The following is a 26,356-nucleotide window of genomic DNA, read 5'->3' as shown; positions in this document are numbered from 1 at the left end:
CACCCCATCTCTGCTCACAATCATTTTACCTCAACTTTCCTCATTCATCTTGACACCACTTTTCTATACTCCTTTATACTCCACTCTATATACCCCCTCCCCCCCCCCAGTATAGTGCTCCTTCTCGGGCGAACTATTTATAGGTCACCTCCCCTCTCTGCATTGTCCTCTCCTATACCTCATCTTCCCAATATCTCTTCAATGCGTACTTCACTTTATCTCTTTTTTATTTTTTACCGTCTCTCTATGCCTTCATGCTCACTATCCATTCACCTTTCTATACCCTTTCCCGTTTAGTACCTCTACGCCATCTCACTATCTAACTTTTCTGTACCTCTTCGTTCTCTGCTGCAAACCTTCAAACCCCAAATACTTCAGCCCTCTTCCTCTGCTATTCTCCTGTGGTTTACAATAAAATAAATCATCCATCTCAAAACGTGGCATTAAGTAACTCCTTAATTTGCACGTGAGCTGCTCGCCCCCGGGATATACACTAGCCTCGGACCCAGATCACTAGGGGTGGGGGCGCTTTCCCTTGCTGAGAAAGGCCTGGGTAAGGTTATACTTCCCCTTATTGATCACCCGTTTTCTAGTCGTACCCCCGCCATATTCCAGTACTCCTACACCGCCCCTCCTCTTAACACCCTCTTGTGCTCCAACTCCCACCATCCCTAACTGAGCTCTAGTTAGCCCTCTTCTCTCCTCCTTCTTCTTAGGTCCCTCCCACCGCCCTCCTCCTCTTCCTCCCCTCCCCTCGGCTGGGTCAGGGAGTGGTGCGGCTGCTGCGTGCTTTCCTGCTGCGGAAGACACGGTGGGACGTGGATCAGCTCCGTACAGGTAAAGACCCCTCTCAGGCGCAGACTCTGCGCCCCACCTCCAGGAGACCATCGCAGTCATGGGAAAATGGGAGGGGCGTGACCACGATTGGGAAGACCCAATACGATATAAGGCGGGGGTCCCCCTCCTGCGTAGATAGTGGAGCGTACAATCAAAGGTGAGGGACGCGATTTTAGTGTATCCTCAAGAGGCGTGATCCCCGGGGTTGGAAACCCTAGAAGTTAAGCGGTATTTCAGAGTAGTTTTAGGAGGGCGGGGTTACGGAGGAAGGGATTCCCCCAACCGTCCCTTTAGAGTAGACGAAAGACGATGTAAACGCCAGCCTCTAGTCCAAGTACGTTTTTACCCCCTCCTTATTTAAAAGGGGTATATTTGCACTGTTTTTACATGGCTCGGAAACATGCCTAGACTTTGGTACGGGTCGCGTGCCCGGCCTTTGCTTTTACATTTCTAAGGCTCATGGGCATGAGTCGGGCACATGAATAGGTCTGTTGGGTTGGGCAGTGTCAGTCACCTGTTGGGGCTGTGACTTTAAAGTAGTTGGGCTGCGGACGAATTCGTTTGATTAAATCTGATGCCTCTGGAAGCATAAAGTGTCGGCTGCTTACACAGTTGTCTTCAGCGATTAACTGGGTTGGTGTAAGTGCTGCTCATTGCTTGAGTGCCGCGGGCTGAACGCGGCCTTTTGTTGACTGACTCATACGCGGTACCGATCACCTGGTTAATGCCATTGACTACCACTGCTCCCCAAGCTTAATTTATTAAAATAAGAATAATAATTAAAAAAAATAGGTGCACGGACCTAAATATTTTCTTAAAAGTTTGCAATAGTCGGTGCCAAATTTTGTGATCGCCCAATATCAAATACTGACTAGCCTTGACCCTGACGTATTCTTTATTCCCGCACCCGGCACTTTCCCATATCATGGCAGCCGTAAGATTTCTTTTCAACCATGCCTTTTCAACGACTCATGTTTTCCTATCTTTTTCTTTATTTTCGTACCTAGCCCAGGTCAGTCTGCGTTGCAGGGGTGTGCGTTACACCCCTGTCTGGGTCCAGTACGTAAAGAAAAATAATTACTGGTCCCAAAAATTAGTTTTCATTCCCATCACCTGCAGCCACCGCCACAAATTAAGCACTACTTGCGCTGGGGTTAAACTTCGGTGTCTGACTATGGTTGAGGACTCTTTGATGTATCAGTACCTGGTTGACACCTTCTGAACTTTCAGGTTACTCCGTTCCATCTGTGAGGAGGTCACCTAGTCCAGATTTTTTCCCCATTGCGTTTTGATATTTGCAATCTTGTTGAAAATATCATAAACACCAACATGTACCATAACTCGAAGAAAAAAGTTCCATTTTGAGTTCGTTATGGATGGACCTAGGAAATCTGAGACCTCTGTATTCTTGTTACAGCAGTTTAGTACAGGGTCGGACTTGCACAGAAAATAGGCCCGGGCATCAAAATTAAAGTTGAGCAACTGTGTGCATTTGTGCTTGCTGCAGTCAATGTTTGTTTTAATGGCTGAGGAAACCAGCATTTGCAATGCAATTTGTCTCACCTTTGGGACCTTATATGTATTTAGCTATACAGCACATTAGCCTGGGTGCTGAAACATCTACTCTTCTTAACATGGAGTGAAAGTAAACACCAAACTGCGTGACACGCCAGGTATGGGAACACATGGAAAGAAATATTGCTTTTCAGCGGAAAATTGTATAGTCCAAAGCTCTGTTTTTAATATAAAATCAGGGCCTTAGGTGGTCATATGACTGAAAATACAAGATTTGAAAAAAATATTTTTGTCTACGGGTGCTCCTGGAAGACCATTTCTATGGACTGGAATCTAGAGAATGCTAAAGTGATTGTCTTTTTACTGACCTCTGCTGGTCGTTTTCTATCATGAAAGTTAAATAGAGGCAGTTGCAAGAAAAATAAAAAAAGAAATTCTCTCAGCAGAAAGCAATTCTGGTATTTACTGACCTCTGCTGGTCGTTTTCTATCAAGACTGTTAAATGGAGGCAGTTGAGCAGAAAAAAAGTCCCTAAGTGGAGGCAGACAAGTCCTAGGACTGATCTCCAGAGCCCACATAGTATATACACATATAAGTATATACTAAAGAATATACAAGAGGTCTCGAAAGCTCGACCTAAAAACAGCTTATCAGACCATAAAACAGGATTCCAAACATCCACAAAACTAGCTCACACACTGACCTATCAGACCAGTCCTTCAGGCATTGCCAGATTGTACTTGCAAACATTTTCCCAGGGTCCAAAACGCTTGGTCTGTGATGTGACTGAGAGCTGCATCATGCCTGCAAGGTGGCAGTTGGGTGCGTGGGCCTTGAGTGAGATTGGCAGTAAATTGGCTGTAGGGTAAGGTAAGTGAAGCATATATATGTAGTTGCTGAATTGAACAATGTGAAATCAGAGAACACGAGATTAATCCCGGCTTCCCCAATTTACCAAATTATGTGATCCTAGTTAATTGTTTTATTTCATTTTCCCTCTTCGTATAAGAGGATTTTGAAATACATGACTTCAGGATGTGCGCTGCAGGAAACCTTCTCCCGTGTTGTATTTAATAAACTATAATGCTTGTGTGTAAAAGGAACCCAGGACACCCAAATAGTGCACATAACCCTAGCACTAAAGACCTTGACTTCAGGAAAAGTAAAAAAAAAGTAGCTTTTTTAACAGTAAACATCCATCTGCTCCTGGACTCTAGCTTGTGCTGCAGTTTATAGAGGATTAGCGCCTAGACACCCCAGGGTATTAGTTGTTCTCTACAAATTCTATTTTCATTTAATTTCATTACAATTGACTAGCCTCTTTAGTTCGCTATTCGAATTATTGACGGGGGTGGGGGGGAGAACGTTTATAAATTCATGTTTGAAAACTCACTTTTAAATGGATACTTCTCATTGCACTGACCTAATCTGATTTAGTATTGTGTAAAGGTGGTCTGCATGTTAATTAAATACAATGTTGAAGAGACTTTGTCATACTTATATAATTTTGCTGCAAGATGTCTTTAAAATTAAGGTGTTCCTAAAGTTAAGTGGTGAAGGACTCCCCAGTCACATCTTTTCTTTAGCATCAATTAACCTTTAAATAAATGCTTGTCTGTTTATTTAACATATTTTTATTGTTCATACTGAGTTGAGTAAACAGAAGCCCAGGGATGTTGACCAAGGGGGCTGCATGCGACTCCCGGGCCGTACTATGAGTATCACATTCTTTTTTTGTAAACAAATGTTATTGCTGTTTCTGATAACCAATTCTGTACATTAGTAGTGCAAAATCACTTTCATTTGTCATTCTCTTACTTACTATGGTTTACAGTTAGATACCATATAGCTGTAAAGTATCTGGTTGTGTAGCCCAGCATCTTGGTTCCAAATACCCCCTGCGAGGGCGTTCTTGTGATATCAAAATAATATGGTCATTCGCTTTCTTGAAACTCTACAGCTCTTGTATAGCTATGTAAACTATTCCCACCTGCTCCCCACCCTTTGTAATAAGAGTCTGCGACCTTAACCACTAGGCCATGGTGACTCTTCCCGTACTTTGAGTATTAATGTCCTATGGGAATTATGCGATTCTCTGACCACAGCGTTTTCTCACATAATTATGGATTTGCCATATAATCCTTCCTCTACTGCATAATCTGCCTACTTAACAAAATTATTTTTTTTTAGCTCAAACGGGTCAAAAGTCAATACATTGCTGCAACCCTTCTTGCCTCGCAGTGGAAGGCCCTTTTGCAAAGGTTTACTGGTCATTTTTCAGTTGCTTACTGCTATATTTGGATGTTACACTGGTACTAATAAGGTGAAACCTCTGCCCAGAAGTAACGTTATCACAAAATGTGCCCCTTTAGGTCGCATAATTTGCCTTTCTTGCCGTAAATTGGTCTCCCCTGCCTCATAATTATAGAGGCCCTGCCTATAGGCCAGTCCAACCCTGGTTTAGTACAGCCATAGGGGAGGTGCTTAAGTTCAACTGGTTAGACGAGTGGCGGGGATTTAGGAGACTTGTGTGCTGTGCAGGCGTTGTTAGTTATGCCTTAGGGGCACAGCCAGTCTATATTAAGGATAGGTATGCTGCAGATGCTTGGCATTACAAAGCCTGATGGGGCCATGTTGTGCTGACAATGATTTCCATATCGGGGCTCTTCAGTCGCAATTCATTTTCATCAGATGTGTCCGTCCAGCTGGTTCAGTGGATGCAACTAATGCATCACCCAGAACAAGTCAGGTTGTCCTATTTTAAGGCCAGGGGTCGAAACGTGGCGGTTGAGCCAGACGGCAACAATGTTGGCTGATAGGCCTGTGAAGGGCAATGGCAGGCCTGTTTGCGATTGAAGATGTCTGTGTGAGGGTAAGAGCAGGCCTTGGCAGGATTGCCCAAATATTACCAAACACTGTCGAGGGGTACTGGTAATGTTACCCTGCGCTCCACATGATGGCTGTGGTGTGCACAGCTTATTCTGGCCCGGGTATAGGGTGAACCGAAAGCTAATTCAGAAACTAACGGGATTATTTTTTGTAATTGTATTTATATAGTGCTTACTGGCGTAGCTAGACCTGCTGCCACCCGGGGCGGCCCCTAAGTTTGCCGCCCGATGCAGGTAAGAGCAGGTGGGTGGTGGCGATGACCAATGGATGATTTGTTGGGGGGGAGGTTTATTGGTAGTCGACAGACACAACTTGCTCAACTCCGCCGCCCCCAAAAAGAGTGCTGCTCTGGGGTGGACCCCCCAGCTACGCCCCCCCGACGAGGCGTTGAAGTGATTTTCAATGAGTAGCACACTACTCCGGAACCCAAAAAGGATTAGTGGTGAATTAGTATAGGGCAATATTAATTAATTTGAGCGGTGGTGAAACAAAACAGTCCCTCGCCCCTACCTTTAAGGCAAGGACTGTATTAATTAAAATGTCCTGGTTAGATACCAGTAGGGAAACAACATGTGCTACCAGGAAAATAATTACTGAAAAAAGGAGGACTTGGAAATGTCTTGTGTACAGACGGGGCTTCATAACACATTGGCACTTTTTTAGGCAGTGCAGGTACATGCTATGTCGGTATTTGGAGACCTGTTTTCTGTTTTTATTGAGCAATGGCAGTCCTTTTACACAGGCCTTATGCTGTAGTTTTGAGGAGGTGGGTGGGTAGTGTGCATGCACTTACTGGCAGTGCAGGGATGACCTGGTTTCCCAGAGTTGCCCTATGTCTGGGTTTGTGCTGATCTGTTGGGGGGCCTCTGTGGGGTTAGTGCTGATTTGTTGGGGGATTTGTCGTGTATGCTTATCGGTTTAGGCCTGTCTCGGGGCTGGTTAAGCCTTGTTCGGCTCGCAAAGAATATTTAGCCTCTTAGGCCTGCCGTGCACTTGAGTTTGAACCGGACATGTTAATGCTTCAGGACTCAAAAGGCGACAGACCTCCCTCTTTGCCCAGGGAGCGGCTCTGTTTGTCTCTCAGTTTCCATGGAGCCAGGGGGAATCCTGAGGCCCCGAGAGGGCGAGTCTAGAGATTCACACACCGAGGGAGATAACTCCGTTGTGGCTGTGAAATACCCGAGACCGCACTGGATAAGACCGGTTGGGTGGGGGACGCTGACTCAGTGCGGGGTTGAAATCATCGCGAAACCGCAGTGAAGTCTCCCAAATTGTTGTTAGAGCCAGTGAGACCAGCTGCTGGGCAGCCACAGGCCAGAGACATTTCTACCCCGAGTGCACCCGAGGAGACCTCTATGTGATGCCTGAGAGCGCAGGCAGCCCTTCTAGGAGTCTCAGAGACACCCAAGGAAATACCCCAACATATTCACCCGGTCCCTGAGGCAAAGTGAGGCACTTCCACACCCCTGGAGCTGTGCACAAACTGAATCCGTGGAAGCTTATCAGTCTGTGGCGGTGACTTTTTGCAGTTCCCCCAAGTAAGCGTGTCCTCTCTTTCAGTTGACCCCTGACCCGTAGAGTGTAGTTGTTATTCAGGATAGTTAGGAAGGCTGTCCGGTGCTACCAGCACACACCCTTGTGTGCAGCCTCGAGGGCTTATCTCTTTTATGCCTTAGTTGTCAGGTCAATGGCAGGAGCACTGTTTGAAACGAGCATTTGCAATGCATTAAGTCTAGCATTAGGAAAGTTTGAGCTATTGGTATTGTAAATGACAATTTTTTTATGTGTTGGTTTTGAAAATTGCGAAAATAGCTTTGTCATTTACAATGCCAATAGTTATACATTTCGCAAATGTAACACCTATAGCATTTGCAATGCAATATGTGTTGTATTTACGTGACTTAGATGTATTGATATTACAAATAACAATGGCTTTTAATTTTTTTAAATAAGTCATTGTAATTTATAATGGCAATAGCTTAAACTTTTGTAAATACATTTTGTGAAGATTATGTTCAGTGTATTTTATTGTGACAAATCCAAGAACTGAAGTGAAATGTTAACATCTTTTTGTGACATTTGTAATAAAGCTTGAAACATTGAAAGAACATATTTGAATCAGTTGTTGTTCAATGGTTGCACAGATTGATTCTGTGGTGGCGCCGGAGTGATTCTGTGGTGGCGCCGGAGTGAAGCGGTGGAGGCGCCGAGTGCTGCATTGGTGCTGCTGTGGTGGCGCCGAGTGCTGCATTGGTGCTGCTGTGGTGGCGCCGAGTGCTGCATTGGTGCTGCTGTGGTGGCGCTGAGTGATGTTTTTTATGGCTCTGAGTAATACTATGGTGACCCTGAGTGGTGCAGTTTTGGCCCTGAGTGATGTTGTTTTTGGCCTTAAGTGATGCTGTGGTGTCACCGAGTAATTTTGTTGTGGCCCTGAGTGATGCTGTGGTGGCCCTGAGTGATGCTGTGTTGCTGAGTAATGCTGTGATTATTGAGAGTGCTATTGTTGTGGAAGGCTTTGAATCCAAAGTGGGAGCACACTTCTAATATTACTTTGGACTTTTATCTGAATACAAGCAAACAAAACCAGGTCGCGTGTGGAGTGCGCTTGAAAATATTACCTTTTTCGATTCACTCATGCACGTCTGTTTGGAATTTGTCTTAGTTACAAGCATTTGTCTTTGTCATGTGCATCAACAAATAAAGCAAATAAAAAAAAAACTGACCAAATAGCTCTACATTTATTGTTCATTAGGCTGTAAAGAACAATATAACACAAATAGCAATAAAAGGTAAAAAAAAAACCGATGCAATACGAACCATCCTAAAACACCAGAGAGAGTACAAGGTAATAAAAAGCGATGTTAAAACAGCCACAGTAAAACCAAAACGCGAATGAAATCATATCCGTGTCCATGTTACCCCAAAAATAAATCCCTTTACAATTTTTGTTAGATTTTGAATGCCTCCATTTTTGAGTCTTCCATTTAGCAGGCGTTCACCCATATGCTAAAATTACAGGACTTCAAAAACACAATGGTAAATGCTCTGCGGAGGGGAAACCGGAATTAGAGGATGGCTCTGTCTGCCTTCTGCCACAGTGGCGCCTCGTCTGTTTCTTTCGAACACTTCTTAGAGTAGCATTGGAATGTAAGTGCCACCAAGCTGCGCTGTCTGCATTTTTTGAACTTCAAACACTAAATAAAGGGTTTCCAACCTTGCTGCAGGAACACCGGGAGTGTTCGTTTTTCAAAAGCATCCATTTAACAAACATTGGGCGAATAGCAATATTTCCAAGCACATGGCATATTTCCGGTTTTGGTTGACTCGCGCACAGCTATGTCTCTGAATGTGTTTAATTCCCAATAAATGAAAATCCGTGCATGAGTGCATAATTAATGTAGTAGAATCCCCCCCACCCCAAAATGACATAAAAAAACAAGACGAGCGGGCTATAGTATGTGTGGCAAACTATGCGTTGGGTGTGAGTGCAGAAATTGTTATGCCCAGTTAAAAGGAGGGTGAGGTACCATCAGGGCAACTAAGTGAAAGCTCAGTTTTGAGATGAGAGGAAGAAACGAAAATCCAGCTCCTGGGCAGACCAGAAATAATGTTTTATGGCTTGTGCTTGCCTATAGGGTCTGAATATACACTTTTGTCTAGAGCTGTAACTCCTAATGTTCACTGCTTTGATTGGCTTTCCTTTGAGAAACGTAAAGCCAACCTGCAGTGGGCAAAGAAATGCATCATTTGATTGCACAAATAACGCATTGTGGTAAACAGCATATCCCCGCCCCAGCACTTGCGTTTTTGTTTCCCCCAAACCCTCACTTCCCATCTTTATTATGCAGACTGAGCCGACGCAGGCGATTGTGGTGCTGAGGTGAGTGCTGGAGTTTGAGGCAGGTGAGGGACGGGGACAGGATTTACAAAGCGACACAGTGGAGTGCTGCAGAGCGCGTTAGCCCGGCCGACTATTAGCTGCTAAGGGCAGGATTTAGAAAGCGACATGGGGAGTGCTGAAGAGCGAGTCCGCTCCACCAATGGTTATTGGCTACGGGGGCAGTATTTAGAAAGCGTCTTGGGTGGAGTGTTTCAGTGCAAGTCATCTCCACTCATGAGTATTAGTTGCCGGGAACAGCAAAGTGTATGTGTTTTTAAGCAGAGCAGAGGTGTACGAGCTGCGCCGTGTTAAACATTAGAAAGGTGCAGCAGTATACTTGAAGATAAAACGTGGCGGACTGCAAAAAAAAAAGAATTTTTTAAAAGTTGAGTTTGGTGAGCAGCGCAGAACAGAAAGGCACGCGTCCGCCATTGTTAAAGATAAAGCGCAGAAAGAAAAAAAAAAGTGACTAGCAAAGTTGAAGCACGAGAACCTTCAATGAACAAGCATTGGCCAGAACAAACAATAAACAAGCCCTCTGCATTGCTGTGGCGGGGGGGGGGGGGGGGGGAGCTGGAGCGCATTCCTTTGAAGTCTGATGCGGGGGCGGGGGAAAGGCAGCCTTTGAAGTGTGATTGGGGAGGGAGCGGCAGCCTTTGAAGTCTGATGCGAGGCACAGACAAATGGTGGTGTCACATGGCTGGCCTCGTGTACGCGCCTGTCTCACATGAACTGTGTATAATCCGCCGTTTTGGTAGACTGTTCTTTTGCCCTTACTATAATCTCGACTGCAGTGCGCAAGCGCATTGGCAGGCGAGACCTAAAATCCGTTGCTCAGGGTGTGTCTTGGCTCCAGGAAGTACAGGGGGATGATTTCCCTACACGTTGAAAAAATTCCCATCGCAGATCATGGGCGTCTCTATTTTAGGGGGGCAGTGGATAAGAGTGACGAGGTCACCTTCAACAGGCAAAGATGAGGATTGAGCCCCTGTTTAAAAAAAATTATATATAAAAAAAATATATATACTTCACAGTCCTGTTCCGCTGCCTCAAACCAGGACCAAGATCCAATCTGCCACAACGGAATCACCAGGTACAGACCACTCCACAGCGCAAAGGTTAGATTCAAATGGTTTATTCACACGAACTCGCCAGCATGACGCGTTTCGGTCACTACACGGTGACCTTGATCACATGACGAACAAAACCAATAATAATGCTTATAAAGGGTTACCAATCAACACAGAGGGCGGGAAAATGATAGAAACTGAGAAAACACTAGATGCACAGCATCCGTAGTTGAAAACATACCATTATTGACAATGCATATAACTGATTATGTGTAGTCTAGAAATTGATCTCAATATTCATATGTACAATCTATGTACAATATATCAATTTACAGTGCGATATTAGACTATTTAATATACAATATATACAGGTAAATCATTCATTGTTGCTGTTTTCTAATATTTACAAACACAAAGAAGATTCGACATCCCAGCTCTGTGAAAGTCAGATGGTAATGCACAATCGTGTTAATTCTTTGCTAGATCCGCTCACATAACAGTGCCGATTGGAAAAAAAGGGACCCCAGAAGTGACCACCTAGTGTAATTAATTAAAAGACAAAATCAAGGTGCGATCTGAACCAGCATAAGATTCAGATAACTGATCAAAATTTGATTCATATGTGGCTTGATAATACATACCAAAAAACAAACTGGTCAAAGGATATAGAAAGGAATGCTCATGCCCCACCATGTTGTACCCTATTAGGAGGTTTACATGTACGGGGGTTAAAATAGAGGATCACCCAGGTCCTACATACTGGATGTCACTCAAGTGCTCAGCAAATTGGTACCCCATATTTAAATAAAACATATTACTTAATAGGTTTCATTGTGAGGGAACAAATTAGGACATAGTGCCATAATCATATCATCCCCAAATTCAAATTCAAATTCAAATTTTATTTATTATGTTTTGGCTCTCAAAAGAGGGCCACATAAACATATACATAAAACACAAGACAATAGAATACAAGAATTGTAAAAACATACTATACAAATCGAGATAGGTGCACTGCAAACCATCAGTCCCACAAGCCCAGGCCAGGACCACCTTCCAGAAAATTAATAAATAGCTAAAAATCCTTTAAAAAAGTTAAAAACATAGGCACAGAACATTTCATTTGGTGGGCAATAAAGTGCATGAAGAAAATCTTGAAAAGTGACGATGCTGAGGCGTAGACAGATTACTTTAAGCCATCGGTTGCGCAAGCTACGTAACATAGGACAAATCAAAAGTACATGCATACAGTCCTGGTTATTCAATTTACATAAATTGCACAACGGCGAGGTGCCATGCCATTTGGACAACAGCACATTAAGAGGGATTAAGTCATACCGTAATAAAAACCAGAACCTGCGTATGCCATGTGGTAAATTCCACAGGGCGTATGGTTGGGGCTGTTTCAACCTATAGGAGGAGATTAACGACTCCACGTTCCTTTTGTCACCAACTGTTTTTTTATCGGTTAAGAAACAGTACTCCCATGAAGCCTCCTTAAGGGCCTGTTTTAACTGCGTGGGAGTGTAGGAGAACAGTGCGCTTTCCTCCAGCCCCAAAATTTTCACAGCCCTTCTGAAATTGGCAACGAGTTTGGAGAACTCCTTGAAATTGCCCAAAAGTTCTTTTTTGAGCAAAGCTCGCAAGGTTCCTTCTCTCGCTCTAGCCAGACTGGCTACCCACCTTATTAAGGCGCATAGACCCTGCACCCAGGCACTCCTGAGTCCAAAATCCAGCCTACAGGCGGCCAGCGAACAGGCTTTATTAAGAGTCGAGAGGGATCTAAGGAGTTTTCCCTCAGTCTTGTTGCAAAAGTCCCAATATTTTAACTCAATTATTTCTATACCATACAAAATGGTTGCGGGGATTTTAGCTCTAAATACTTCCAAGAGACTAGAAAAATGTCTTCTCCCCGTTGCCAGGTATAGGGACTTTAACCCGTTGCCATGGGCGAGAGCTTTGCGAGAGCAATGCTCTATATGAAGACTCTCGCTCATATTGGCCGAGAATATTTTCCCTAAAAAGGTATAACAAGTAACAACCTCCAATCTGTGCCCTCCGATGGCCCAACGAAAATCTGTGGAACGGCATTTCTTTCGACCAGCAATACACATCACTTTACTTTTATTGGTATTGATCTTCATATAGTGCTCCCTGGCGAAACCCTGCAAAGCCTGAAGCCGATTTGCCAGTCCCACGGGTGTTAAATCAAGCAATAATACATCATCGGCATACATCAGGCAGGCCATTGGCACCCCTCCTATCGATGGAGCGATCCCCTCGCTGAGGGACACAGCAGCAGGGAGGTCAGTTGTATATAAGGAGAATAACAGGGGCGCCAATAGACAACCCTGTTTAAGGCCATTCTGAGCTGGAATTTTGGCCGAAAGCCCCCTTTCACCCCCCATTAAGACCCTGCACCAGGTCTCAGTGTGCAGAGCCCGCACCAATTCCAACAGGTGTGAGGGGAGGCCCAGCATCGCCAATTTTCTCCACAGCGTTCCCCGATCTACTTTATCGAACGCTGTGGAGAAATCAATGAATGCGGCGTATACCACTCCTCCTCTCACCTGGACATATTTATCTGTCATAACCTGCAGGGCAGTCAGGTTGTCCAGCGTACCATGTTCCCTTCGGAAACCGGTCTGTTCCAAGGGCAGGATGTTGCGCTCCTCGACCCAATCGGAAAGAGAACTCAGGAGGCATTTCGCAAAGACCTTTCCGATGGAGTCGAGGAGCGCAATCATCCGATAGTTATTGGGACTGTCCCTTGCCCCCTTTTTAAAAATAGGAACCAGAATGCTTCCTCTCCATGATGCAGGGACACATTTAGAAGAATGGCACGCCTTAAACAGGGGATACAGGATTTTACTCCAGGTCAATGGATCTTGTTTTAGGACCGTCATCGGAAGCTCGTCCGGTCCCATGGCCCCAGAGGATCGCATATTTTTTATAGCCAACTCGATTTCCTTCTCAGAAGGAGAGAAAACCGAGTCGTCAGGGGCAGAATACGAAAAGTTATCAGCAACTAAGGTCCCATTTCCAGCATATAGTTCACTAATATGGGAGAACCATAGATCTTCTGATATAGCTATCGGGAGAGGGGCGTGGCGTGTACCACATCCTTTCCCAATAATTGCCCAGAAATCTTTAATGTTGCCATGTACAGCGGATTCCCTTAATTTAATCCATACCTCATCCTCCCTATCCCTTTTAATTTTTTTCTTAAGTCTGCTTCTCTTTCTTCTTAGCCTAGAGATAACTTTCCCACGTTCCGGTACCCTATCAGCATACTGTGCACGGATTAGTTTGTTTAACTCCCTGTTCAGATTACGGAGGGGAAGAGGCACTACCTCTCCTTTTTTCCTAAGCGGGGCGGATTTTTTAGCATTCAACAGAATCTTTGACATGAATGCCTCAAAGCAAACTATTTCACTTCCGTACCACAGTTCTATTTCCCTGAGTGTATCGAACAATAGCTCCTGGACCCCATTAATGGCAGCATTATTCCAGAAGCATCTTCCAGCCTTTGGGTTGAAGGTAGCCTCTTTACCATTTAGAGCCCAGGATGCCGTATTCAGAGAATTTAATGAAATTGATAGTGCTAAAATACTATGGTCACTCAGAGTCGTGGGTATAATCTTTAAGTCAAGAATCATGGGAAACAGGCTGTAACTGGCGATGGCATAGTCCAAAATAGATGATCCAAAGGGGGAATTGTGGGTATAATTTGCGGGGACGTCAGACGGAAATCTTCCATTTAATATGATACCATCCCCGATTGCAAGTTCTTTTAACAAAATCTTCCCCCTTTTATTTGTTCTTAAGTTTTCCGGGAAAAGCGTCTGGGGGATGCAATAAGTTTCCTCCTTAGCTTTATCCCTGAAAAGTGTTAGACTAGCATTTGATACTTTACAATTCAAATCACCAATTAACAAAATTACAGGGAAAGGAGGAGAATTTTTTATATTTTCCATATATTGGAGGACCCGCTTCAATTTATCATTAAAACCCTCCTCAGGCGGAATGTACACATTAAAAATGACCATGGAAAATTTTGTATTATCATGGTACATATTTTCCAAAGTGATTGTGTGAAAGAGTCCGGTTGGATCAATATAATGGGAGAATCTCCATTGGAACTTAGTAGACAGTAAACAGGCAAGCCCCCCCCTGGCATGCCCTTTTTTAGAGGGTGCAGCCGGTACTTCCAATACATAGAAATCTTTTAAAGGCATTAACCTATCTATGCACCATGTTTCCTGGATACACCATATATCGGCCTCCAGGGTGGATAAGAAGGCCAGTTTCTCCGGGCTACTATGAAATCCGGCCGCGTTCCAGGAAATTATGTTTAAGCTTGGGTTAAAGGCGGGGAAACAATTTGGGGTTATCCTTATTTTTTGTTGATAAAGCACTATGGAGCCAATTCCACCGGTTATTGTCATCATTGAGTGTGGAATTCTCAACTAGTGGAAGTGGCTTCACGTGTGATACAGAACGTTTTCCCCTGGAGACCCAAATTTTCAGGTCCCTCAGAGGAGAGGTTATCCAATTTTGCTCTCCGCCTCTCAACCCCTGCTTACCGAAAGAGTTTGGCTTGCCAGGGGTAGAGATAGGAAGGATATCAATTCCTAAACGTTGGAAATTTTCAGCCTGTTCAAGGATCAGATTGGTTATAATCGGGGAATAAAATTTCACCTGAATACTCAATGCCCGGCTACCCCCTAACAGAGATACCAATTCTATGTCTCTAGACTGAATATGATAGAGACATTCTACCTCACTAAAGCGCTTAAGAAGCCAGGCTCTATTCAATAGGAGGTCAGTATCAAATAATGGAACAAATTCTAGCACACGTACATCCGCAGTAGCCTTAGGTACATTTACAGGCCGAGCAAGAGGACAAGCATTTTCGGAGTCAATTGTTACCACAAAGGGAGCGGCCAACGGATTTAAAGTCTCAGATGGAAAAGAAAGTGGCCCTCCTGCTGCACTCCGAACCGGAGAGCATGGGAGAGGGCTTCCAGTTTGTGGAAAGACTTCCAGGGAAGACAAGCTGCCTTGATCATTTTCCTCCTCCACTGAGGTTGAAGTGATTAAGTTCTCATCCAAATCCGCTTTTAAGGAAGTAGACAAAGGCTCCCCGTTCCTTATTTCATTCTCCCTTATCTCTGTGTATTTTTGGAAAATGATCCTCCGTTGCTTCTTCTTTCTATAATTTCGAATTGGTTTCCTCTTGCTGGCTTTGGTACTTTTTTGTTTTCCATGTTTTTTCTTTTCTTCGTTAAGTTGGGGTTTGTCGGCCAAGAGTTCTTTCCCAGCATCCGGGACAAAGATAGGAAATAACTCCTGAGCCGTTTTGGGGTCAGGCAAGACTTTATCCACCTCCTCTATCTCGAGGACTATGTTCTTGATGCAGTTTGAAGCTGCAGTATGAAGCAACTCCTTATCGGGGACCAAAGAAGGCGGTTCATTATCCTTAACTAGTTCGCTTCTAGCGGCTTTGATTTCCCCCTCCGATGCAGGTTGTTCAGGTTGTTGAGGGGAGGAGGCCTTACCCAAATCCGGCATTTTCTGCAGCATTAACTTTAAGATTTGGGTAACTGATTCAAGGATACAGTCCGAGCTACCTACAAATTTTCCTAGAAGCATCAATATTGAAGCAAGAAGTTGTTCCAGCGCGATCATAGATTCAGAGATCGGCTTTTCTCGTGCCTCCACCATGGAAATGTTATCCAGAAGATTAAGATCGGGACTCTTTGATGAATTTAACAGGTCAGAGATTTCATGTCTGTTTAGTGACGGAGTGCTACTATACAACATTAGTCCTGATGGGGTGGCTCCCCCCTGAACTTTAAATTGCTCCAGGGATTCCACTTTGGCAGGGCTTATGTAGCGACCCCATAGTTCCAAGTCAATAGATAAAGCGGACAGATCATCTCCCGGCCTGTCATTCGTGGAAGCCTGGGGGATCGATGATATATGTACAGGCTCACTTACTATTGTCGGCTTCCCGACTGTAGGGTCCCGTGGGGAAGACCCTCCTATCAAGAGTTGGGAGGCCCCCTGCTGGGCCTGGGGAGAACGAGGCTCAAAGGTGGTTGGTAAGTGTACTTCCAGTACCTCAGGAGCTTTGGAATCTGAGTTGAGTAGGGTAGCACATTTAAGTTTGTTACTAGCGGTTAGATCCCACAGTTCGGATAACTGACATTGACCTTTCAGAGGAGGATTGTTTATTGATTTATTTCGTGTGCGGATGGAAGGTAATTTCCGGGTGGATTTTTCTCCCACTACCCTTCCAGAACGTAAAATTTTAGACATTTTTCACAGAAAAAGAAAAAGGAAAAAAAGAAACACTATAAAATGGATAAAAGTCTGGAATGAAGTTGGTCCCTAGCAGGACAGGTAGGACCAGGGTGCAGTATATCTATCACAGTGTTTACGGCGAATTATCCTTCTACTCAAATGGGCACAGACACAAATAAATAATAACTGTGCATGAGAGAAAAAGTAAGGGTCCAGGCCCAGCCCGGCCTACCTCGGTCACTGAGGGCCACAGAGGGCCCGCCCTTTGCCCGGGCTTAGCCCGGCGTCGCCCGCGCGCGTCCCGCGATGCGCGGACCCTCTGCGCAATTGTAGGCAGGTGAGGGGGGCGTGGCGGGGAGTTGTTCTTGGCCCCGATGGTTTTGTGGGCTTGGTAGTTCTATTAGCGCTGACCTGCCACCATCCGCCGCCTTCACTCCTTACACGAGTGTTTCCCGCGCAGCGGGAAACGCGAGCTGTTTACCACCAGCGCTGTCAGCTAGCGCCTTGAAGAATACTGGGCAGGAAATCGACGAAAAAGCGTAGCTCCCAGGTTAGGAGATGCAGGTTTCTCAGCAGCGGCCAGGAATGCAGCAGAGTGAAGAAGTTCTCCGCTCCACAGCGGACCCTCTGCGCAATTGTAGGCAGGTGAGGGGGGCGTGGCGGGGAGTTGTTCTTGGCCCCGATGGTTTTGTGGGCTTGGTAGTTCTATTAGCGCTGACCTGCCACCATCCGCCGCCTTCACTCCTTACACGAATGTTTCCCGCGCAGCGGGAAACGCGAGCTGTTTACCACCAGCGCTGTCAGCTAGCGCCTTGAAGAATACTGGGCAGGAAATCGACGAAAAAGCGTAGCTCCCAGGTTAGGAGATGCAGGTTTCTCAGCAGCGGCCAGGAATGCAGCAGCATATCATCCCCAAGGATACCGTAACTTTCTAAACTGGAATTTGCTAGCTAGGACGGTACACACAAATTTCAAATTTGAATCCAATATTAACAACCAATAATCAATAAATGATGTGCAAAGATATGAATGATCTTATGATGGGGGACATATCTTTCAGACAGTGATAACATGCGCAGATAGTGGTGTTATACTTGATAGATATAGTGGACAAAGAAATCACCTCAGCTTTGAAATACAATATATATGCTGGCTTTCCTTCCAACCCGGCTGGGTATTTGTGAGGGAATTGGAGCTTGGATGGATATATAATTTTTTATCTATCTCAATCAAAAGAAAACCCTTGCAGGCATAGAGTGCCGCACAAATCATGCATAGGAATAGCACAGTGTTATTCTTGCCAGTTTGGCTTGGATGGTATTTTACCAATCCAAAGCTGTAATATTGTGCCTGGAGTGATAAATGGCTTTTGTCATTTAACAGCTTGGCATGGACAGCACTGTGCTATTCCTATGCCTAAAGACTTTGCTGTAGAAATGGCAAAATACTTTGTCCCTTTCTATCTCAGCGTGGATAGCACTGTGCTAATCCCATGCTTAAAAACTGATAGAAAAGCAGACATTTGAGGCGAGCAAATCCAGAGTGTCGCTTGTGTTGAAGGTGCTCTATACAAAAGCTGCAATCCACCTAAACTTGAGAACTACCCAGAATTCTCTTCTTTTTTGCATGTTTATATACATATAACATTTTAAGCAGACTATACATTGAGCTTTGCTAAGGTCTGTGCATGGGGTAGTGGTCTCCAAATTGAGTGTCATTCCGGTTCTCCTCTTCACATTTTTTTTTTCCTGCATTGCCATGGTTAGGATTTATGCCAGTTTTCTGCTGATATCTTTCACAATACCTCTTTCCTCTTCAGCATTCTCTTTTCACTCTCTCCTGCACATACTTCCGTGCATCTGCTTGCCCTCCCCACACACAATGCACCCACTCACCTGTAGACACTGTTTTCTTATGAACTTTCATGTCAGTATTTGACAATTGTGTACCTCCTTCACACACTTTCGTATAGAATTACATTTACAATTGGCGCACCTCACCGTTGCTCCATGCGCTCTCCAGAGAGGCAGAGGAATGGATGAGCATGCACTGGGAGAAATTGGCTTTACCTTCCCCCCCTGAACTCCACAGCTTTCAATTTGAGCGGTATTTAGTTCAATCAAATCAAAGCACGCTTTATTCAGTTCTTTCTGTGAACAGCATGAAACAGCAAATCCATAACAATATACGAACATAGGCATTAAACCACATACATAAAATGTTAGTAAAAATAGGTAAATATAACTGCCCATAAAAACCTATCGGTGATAAAAACAATTGCTAGTTTTCCTTAATCTCATAGCGGCTTTCTGAAAACATACAACATTAAAAATGACATAGTTAGGTAGAAATTGTTAATACAAGAAAGCGGGACGTACTTTTCGGAAGTTCATTTTTTTTGACAATTAAATTATAAACTCCTTACTACTAGGAACCTCATAAAAATGACAAAATATAAAAAAAATGCAAGGTAGCCTACAGAGACAGTCCGTCCCAGCCGCAGGGCTCCAGAGGATGACCCCAGTTTCTCTCCAGGGGATATACCAACGTAAAATGTAAGAGGCCAAGCCTAAATCTAGTTTACAAAAATCGCTCATATGTACTTTTAACAACCACAAAATAAGGCTCAATAACAGGGGTAGACTTCAGTAGAATTTGGGCGCATATACAAGGTTGCTTAAGAGCGCTCTCTTCTCTAAAAGAGGACCTTAGACAAACTTTATTTCTCTGGCCCATTTACGATCCGACTTCATGATTCCCTCCGGTGAGCTATACAGCTTACACCTTCCTAGAAAGAACCTTAATATATTTGAGCCAAGGAATTTGCAATGACCTGTCAAGGGACATAGTCTTTTAAAATCTCTATGTTTAGTTTTTCCATGGATCTTGACTAAATGTATAACCGCAATGAAAGGGGGGAAAATGACGTTAAGTCCGGTATGTAGCCTACCCAAATTCTTCATGCTCAGAAAAAGTTAGAGCATTGTGCGGCACACTTAGCAGGGATGTTGATTTCCTATAGCCAGATGCCCAAGACATATTGTTTGGGGTCAAGGGCAACACGTTTTAATGTGTATTTTGTTCTTGGGGCACTGGCCTAACCCCTTACAGCACAAAATCTTTGGCTGCCAGTTTACAGTTACACATTATGGATCAGGGAAGAGCAATGTCTTCATTTAAGGTAATATTTGTGTCCATGTGTTAATGCTGTTCAAACTTATATTCATGGTTCATTAACACCTTCAGCGCGGCGCAGATTCCTGCGCTGTGCTGAACGTTCTAATGAGCCAACGGGCTCATGACGGAACGGTTCCGTCATGAGCACAGGCCAACCGACGCTCATGACGGAACCGTTCCGTCAATAGCATCGAAGGGGTTAATGCAAAGCCTTTATTATTAGGGTGAGCGCTCTAAGTAAATGCTGTAAGCTCAAACTACTAATGACAGTGGTTCCAGTATAAAAATGTGTAGACACGTTTTCAAAGTTTAGCAATATGAGGCTATGTATAAGCCTCCCAGAATGCTCTCTGATTAGATGCAAATATTTGCAGAGGTTTGAAAACCAGCTTGAGGAGTCTTTGCTTTCAAAATGAAATGTTCACAAAAATGCACGCAGGAATTTTTTTTGGGGCTAAACTACTGTAAAATTGTAAGTACCTTTTTTTTTTGTTTTGTTTTTTTTTGCTTTGTTTTTTTTTGCAACCTCATTTAGTAAAATGTGCTGTTGTATGCTAGCATATCAAAGATACTCATAATGAAAAATCAGTGTAACCAGTTTCAATAAGATTGTGGGAAACATAACAATAAACATGCATTGGCAAAGTCAGCAGGTCTGAAATTGATGGTCCGGTTTTGGTTTTGTCAATGTCTGACTGGGTTTGGCATGGTTTTTGTAAAACCAAATTGGTGTGGGAGCTGCCTGGCCATCACCATTATAACAAACATAGAAGTCTCAAAAGTGCACCCATGGTATATGTCCTTGTATTAAGTGCAGATATACAACTTTCGTGAATTCACAAAAAGTAACAGAAGTAGCCCAAGAAATAGTACTCCTAGAAAATATTTGTGAACTGCATATTAACATGAGCAAATATGCATGTGTAGATTTGCTCATTCGAAAAAATGTGTTTGCAAGTTTACTTTCCCTCCAAACACTTTTTTCACAACCCTGGAAGAAGTTTCACATCTGCCATGGTCAGAAGTTAAGTTCCATGCAAGTTAGTAGGTTTGCACAGACTCAAGTGGCATTCCAACCCTGGAACTATTTCTTACCACTACCTTCTGCCCCAGTATGTAGATCTGAGGAAACGTGGCAACATAAGGGAATCGCTAGTATTCAAACCCTACTATGGTATGAGCCTGGCACAATCACAGAGGCTAGATCAGAGAGCTTATATAATGAGATTGCTGCCATAATTTGATGCTGCATTACATGGCACAAAAGGGACAAGTGGATTTTGTTACATGACAAGTAGGTTTGTGAAGCAGCTTGCCCAATGGACAAGTAAATATTTTATTCAATTCCACACCCTGCCTTAGGAGTCATCTTAAAAAGGAACTTTCCACTGACTGCAAGTCAGCCTGATCGACAAACCCCCAGCCCTCACTTCCATAGACTACTTTAGAGATACTCTTAGCCAGGTACACTTGTAATAGGGCCTGAACTGGTCTTCAACCAAGTCATGAGGCAAAGTTAAACACTTCCGAGTTAGCCCTTATGGAATTCTCCTTCTTCCGGTTCACCAATGGGTGCCAGCTCATTTGGGAGTAAAAGATTGACTCCAGATAGGAAAAAAACGTGTTCCTTTGGTATAGCACTGGACCCCAAAATAAACTTGCATGTCTTAGTCTTACGTGGACCTACCACCATCACATAGTATTTTTGAACATTCACAGTCAATCCATATCTTTCATGACGTTGGTGAATGAATCCAACAAGGACGGTAAGTCCTTGGCTTTTTTCGTCATAAGAATAGGATTGTCTGCATATAAGAGCACTGGCAAACGTCTGGCTCCCGCATGAGGGCAATCTGCTTCAGTGTCGATCAGGGCCTGTTCTAACTTCTTGATATACAAATAAAAAATAATTAAAAAAATGTATAGGTACATTTCAAATCACTAGTATAACGAGCCGCAACTGTGGTAGTCATGTGTAAGTCTCTTAAGAAAAGGACACTATCACAGTCCACTCCTATGAAAAACATAAGCTGCCATAGTTTCCCGTGATTAGCTGTCAAATGCGGTGGAGAGGTCCATAAAACCTAAATGGATAGAACCAGGGCGAGCCATAGTGTATTTACTTAATACCATAAAATGATTTAAACACTGGTCAACTGTAGACCTCTTCATGTGAAAACCATACTGCATATCTGAGGACGTCATTATCCTCAACCCACTTCCCCAGTCTGTCAAAGACCATACGCCTAGCTACCTTCACAACAGAATCGATGAGGGACATTGGTCTCTAACATGCTGGGTTTTCCCTAGCTCCTCTTTTAAAGACGGGGATAATAGAAGAAGCCCATGATGACGGCGGGCTCTCCCTCAACACCACATTAACAAGTAAGGTTAAAACAGGAGACCATACGTCAGCAATGTACATATCAGGCGGGATGCAATCTGGTCCCGAAGCCTTCCCCTTAGTTAACCATGCTGTTCCCGTCTTCACTTCCTCAAGTGAGAATACCAATTTGGAAGTCCCAACTAACAATCCCTTCTCCCTTCCTTCAGCCACATCGGAGGTCTCAAATCTCTTCTCAAAGAAAGAAACACAACTGTCCTCTGTGACATGGGACCCCAGAGATGCTGTAGATTCAGAGGCCAGGAATTGACTATTTACTAATTTCCAAATTTAAAACTATTTCTTAGGGTACTGGCTTCAAGCAGATCAACATCATCCTCCACACAAGCTCTTTTTTTTTTTTTATTGGTAGCAACTAGTCTTCACGAGTGGGATCTCTAGTCTTGGTATTCAGGGCATTCATAAGCTGCTTTTGCGCCAGGATACATCCTTTATCAAACCATGTGTGCCCATCCTTGGAGCCCTGAGATGCTTGGCCCTCCAGAAGACTGGTCCTCACGTTGAAAATAACGTCAAATGCCCCCAATACTTCCCTGGGTAAACTGCTGTCCTGTACAAATACTATAAATTCATTTCAACAAGTAAACCAAGCCCTATAGAATATCGCTGGGTCAAACTGATATCACCTCAATCTCATCCCCTGCAACATGATGGTGGTGATACCGCATGATCTGACGGGGCACTTTTGAACCAACGTGGACCGATCTAAACACATACACACTGGATTATGGTAGCTTAAGGGGTTCATGGGTATCTCCGGCTTAATAATAAGTGGGGAAAGCAAAGCATAAACACAGATTAAATAAATGTCTCACACACCCACCCTATAAAAGTAGGATGCAAGGCGCTCACGTTAGGGGAAATCTTTTCCAGGGTAAACACTAGGTTAAACTCACTCAATCCATTCAGCAACAAACCTTTGGGGTGAAGGTTCAAAGTGATGGCTCGATAGTAACATACACCCTGTCCCCCACCCTCCCCCATGGATCCCCACACAAATGGACATTAAAATCTTATCCCACCACAATGTCCACTGTGAGTAAGTGAGTACCCTTCATTTTCCTTAGTAGCGATCGCAGGACCTGGATGTTGCTAACATCATTTGGGTGGGATTGAGCATTGTAAAAATTCAGCGATGTCAGCTATGATTGACCAGCGGTGGTAAATGTTATCCCCTCAATAGTGGGAGCCCCAGTGTTCATCACATTCAGCTTTCCCTTTATTGCCAACGATACAAGGGTAACCAGGCCTCCCTTTTCCCTTCCAAACCGTGATTCCGTTCCTGGAGTAAAGAAAGTTTTGTACCCTTCAATAAAGAAACTGTTGAATGGTGCCCAAGTCTCCTGTCGACAAATCGCACCAAAGCCCCTGATAATGTCAAGCCACTTAGGAACCTTGAACTTGCCCACAAGCTCCGCAGTGTTCCAGATAATGAAGTTAAGTCTTTGCATCAGGCCTGGTATATTTACTTCAGCTTTATTTAACGTATCCTTCAGGGACCTTCCACCACCATTACCTATCTTTTCCTTTTGCCAGGGACTCCCAATTTCTCAGTAGGGACATGTATAACTTCTTATTCAAGGGTGATTGTAGTGACTGATGGTGGGGAGGGGCTACATCAATAACCAGGCGCTGCTCTTCTCTACTGCCAAGGCCAGACAGAATCACATCCTCCACGCCTCCAGATGAGGAGCCTGACTGACCGGCTACAGAGGGTCTTGAGGGGATGAGTAGAAGACGAACGAGAGAGGCATTGCTCCCCCACTGGATCTCCTTATCACGGATGCCTACCGCTTGTGACTTAAATGCATCCATAGTTGTGTTGGGCTGGGGCTGGTACTGCACAGCACGCACAGGTAATTTTAGTTTCCCCATCAAGATAAATAAGGAGGGGGGGAAAAAAGCCCCAGCAACTATACCTAGATACCACTGTCGGGTGTGACCCCTACGGCACAACCCAAAAAAAAACAAAGGATAGCTGCTCACCTCCAGAATACACACTTAACACCACAACAAGAAATGTACCTTTAGGTGGAATACTGTAGCTTGAGATGGAATCCTGGAGGAAACGTCAACTGCTCCAGCAAAGAACTCTTCCACTTCATGACAACGGCTCAGACACCAGTTGGGTCAGGCAAAGTGACTTTGGAACTTGATCGGCTTGTCCAGACTTGAGAACCAAGAGGAGGGCTCAGCCAAGCCTCCTCCGGTCTTTAAGGGACATGGATGGGCCTGCCCTTGGCTCGGGTCTACCCGGGCACGTCCCACGTTGCGGGACTGTTAAGACGCTGACAACAGTGCTCCGGTGTGAGGGCGCAGTCAATCCTGGTACTGGAAGTCCCCAGTGGCGACGCCCATAGGTGGTGAAGGAGCACAACTGCTCTCCCCACAATGGTTTAATTATCCTTGGGCAAGTGGGGCCAGCAATGTGTTCCTTGCCCACGAATAGCTTCAGTCTGCTGCTAGTCAATTAATGCCCATTATAAACACCCACCCACAATCTGAACTACACAAACCTATAGAGACAACTCTTTTCACAGTATGCACTATAAATGGGGCATAAGGAGGGGCCAGGACAGATACAGAAGACTGCACTGGCCCCAGCAGGAACCTCCCCCGGCTGACTCCATTATCACCTATCCGAGTCTTGTTAGTACCTGTGTTAGGAAAACACACAATGAATTAGAAACATAAAGCAACATTATGAACAAAGTGGCACCTAAATGACAAAAATCCAAGGAGGGAAACAAGAGATGTTAACTTTTAAAGGTTTAAGTGGAAGTAGTGTTAAAAAAAAAAAAAAAGCACAAAGTAGCAATAGAAGTCAATGGTCGTGGTAAACTGGGCGATTTGAGGCTGGCTAATTCTACTTAGTGGATTGGGTTCATTGAAAGTTTGTAAGTCAACTAGATTGCTGGCTCTCCATGGGACAAATCTGAAATTGCAGTTGTTGTCGTGAAACTTCCAGTTGAATACTTGCTGCAGTTTGAACCTGTGAATGCACTGGAACGCTGTCGTTTTCTGCTTATAAAAGTTTCCTAGCCGTCAAACATAAAGGGAATTTGTTTGTTTTTCAGACATGCTGGAGCCTTTCAGGCAGACCAATCTGAAATTCAGTCTGTCGTTGTGAAGTTTCCAGTTGGGTACTTTTAATGGTAGGTCCCCATGGCTCTGGAGCATAACTTTACAAAAGTTTCCAGACTTTTTCCTGGTGGCCAAGCAACCTTAGGAGTACACTACTAAGACCTGCAGGAGATCAGGTGGTTGTGGGGTGACCAGAGAGACTCAGGGTGCCAGGCAGAGCCACAAGCAATGTCCAGTCCAAGTTCCAGTTGCCACTGGTCAGTTAGAATTTGTAGGGAAAAAGCCTCTTGCAGCTTGTCTTCCCGTAGCCAAACACAAGGTCAGCCAGCTAACCCTTGTAGCCCACTTTAGTCCTGTGTTCAAGGGGAAGCCGGTCCAGTCCCTCAGAGCTCCTCAAAGGTCACAAACAGCAGGACCAGTTCTCTTTAATTCTTCAGCAAGGCTAGAAAGTGCTTTGTACAGGTGCCTTGGAGTGCCACATGTATGGCTGGCACAAGCTAGTGGGTGGAGGTGACTCATGGGCACTCCTAACCAATGGGGTAAAAGTTACCAGGGCAACTCTATTCACATTTTCAGTGGTTCCTATTTACCTTACAAACAAACTGGCCCATAATGCCTGATGTCAGGGCATTTTGAATTCGGTGGATGTCTTCGGCAAAATTAACTCCGGCTATTAGGGATGTGGGTGTTTAGGGGAGTTCACTACGTTAATTACTATTACTCTCCAAACAGTCAAAATCATGTTCGAAGCAGACACTGTACACATAACAGACCCAGAGACAGGTCTTGTAGGCCAAAGCAGTGTACTTTAGTAACTAGACAGGGGATAAGTAAGAATTGCCCTTGAATACTTTTCTTTCTCTTTAATGAACGCGAGAATGGTACATATGGCTAAGCAGACATGTCACGCAAGATTTAACATTGAGTTGTTAACCCAATGCCACAGTGCCCACCCTGCATATTGGATTGGACTCCGAGGCATTGTCTCTCCCTATTCAATTCAGCCTGGGAGGAATTTCACACCTCTGGTTTTGTACATAGGACAGCCAGGCCTGCCACAGAGAATGTTTTTTGGGCCTTGTTACTGTAGGGAAATGATAATTGGGGGGGTGACCATACAGAATGGGTAGATTTCCTAGAGGGCCTGTGTAACCTTGAAGCCACACGTATTCAAGGATCCCTAGTTTCTGT

At 44.3% G+C, this 26,356-nt stretch overlaps 1 protein-coding gene across 1 annotated transcript in view; it reads left to right on the top strand.

Annotated features, from left to right (window-relative positions):
* The first annotated feature begins 736 nt into the window (after nt 1–736).
* Nucleotides 737–26,356, top strand: part of LOC147705737 (major vault protein-like) — a 202,339-nt gene continuing 176,719 nt past the window's right edge. The window contains exon 1 of the mRNA XM_086932183.1: nt 737–837. The gene's annotated coding sequence lies outside the window, so the exon portion shown is untranslated. The remainder of the gene's footprint in view (nt 838–26,356) is intronic.

The sequence above is a fragment of the Lissotriton vulgaris genome, chromosome 7 (assembly GCF_964263255.1).
Source record: "Lissotriton vulgaris chromosome 7, aLisVul1.2, whole genome shotgun sequence".
In the NCBI taxonomy this organism is placed as follows: Eukaryota; Metazoa; Chordata; class Amphibia; order Caudata; family Salamandridae; genus Lissotriton; species Lissotriton vulgaris.
This window is presented reverse-complemented; position numbering and strand designations above follow the sequence as displayed.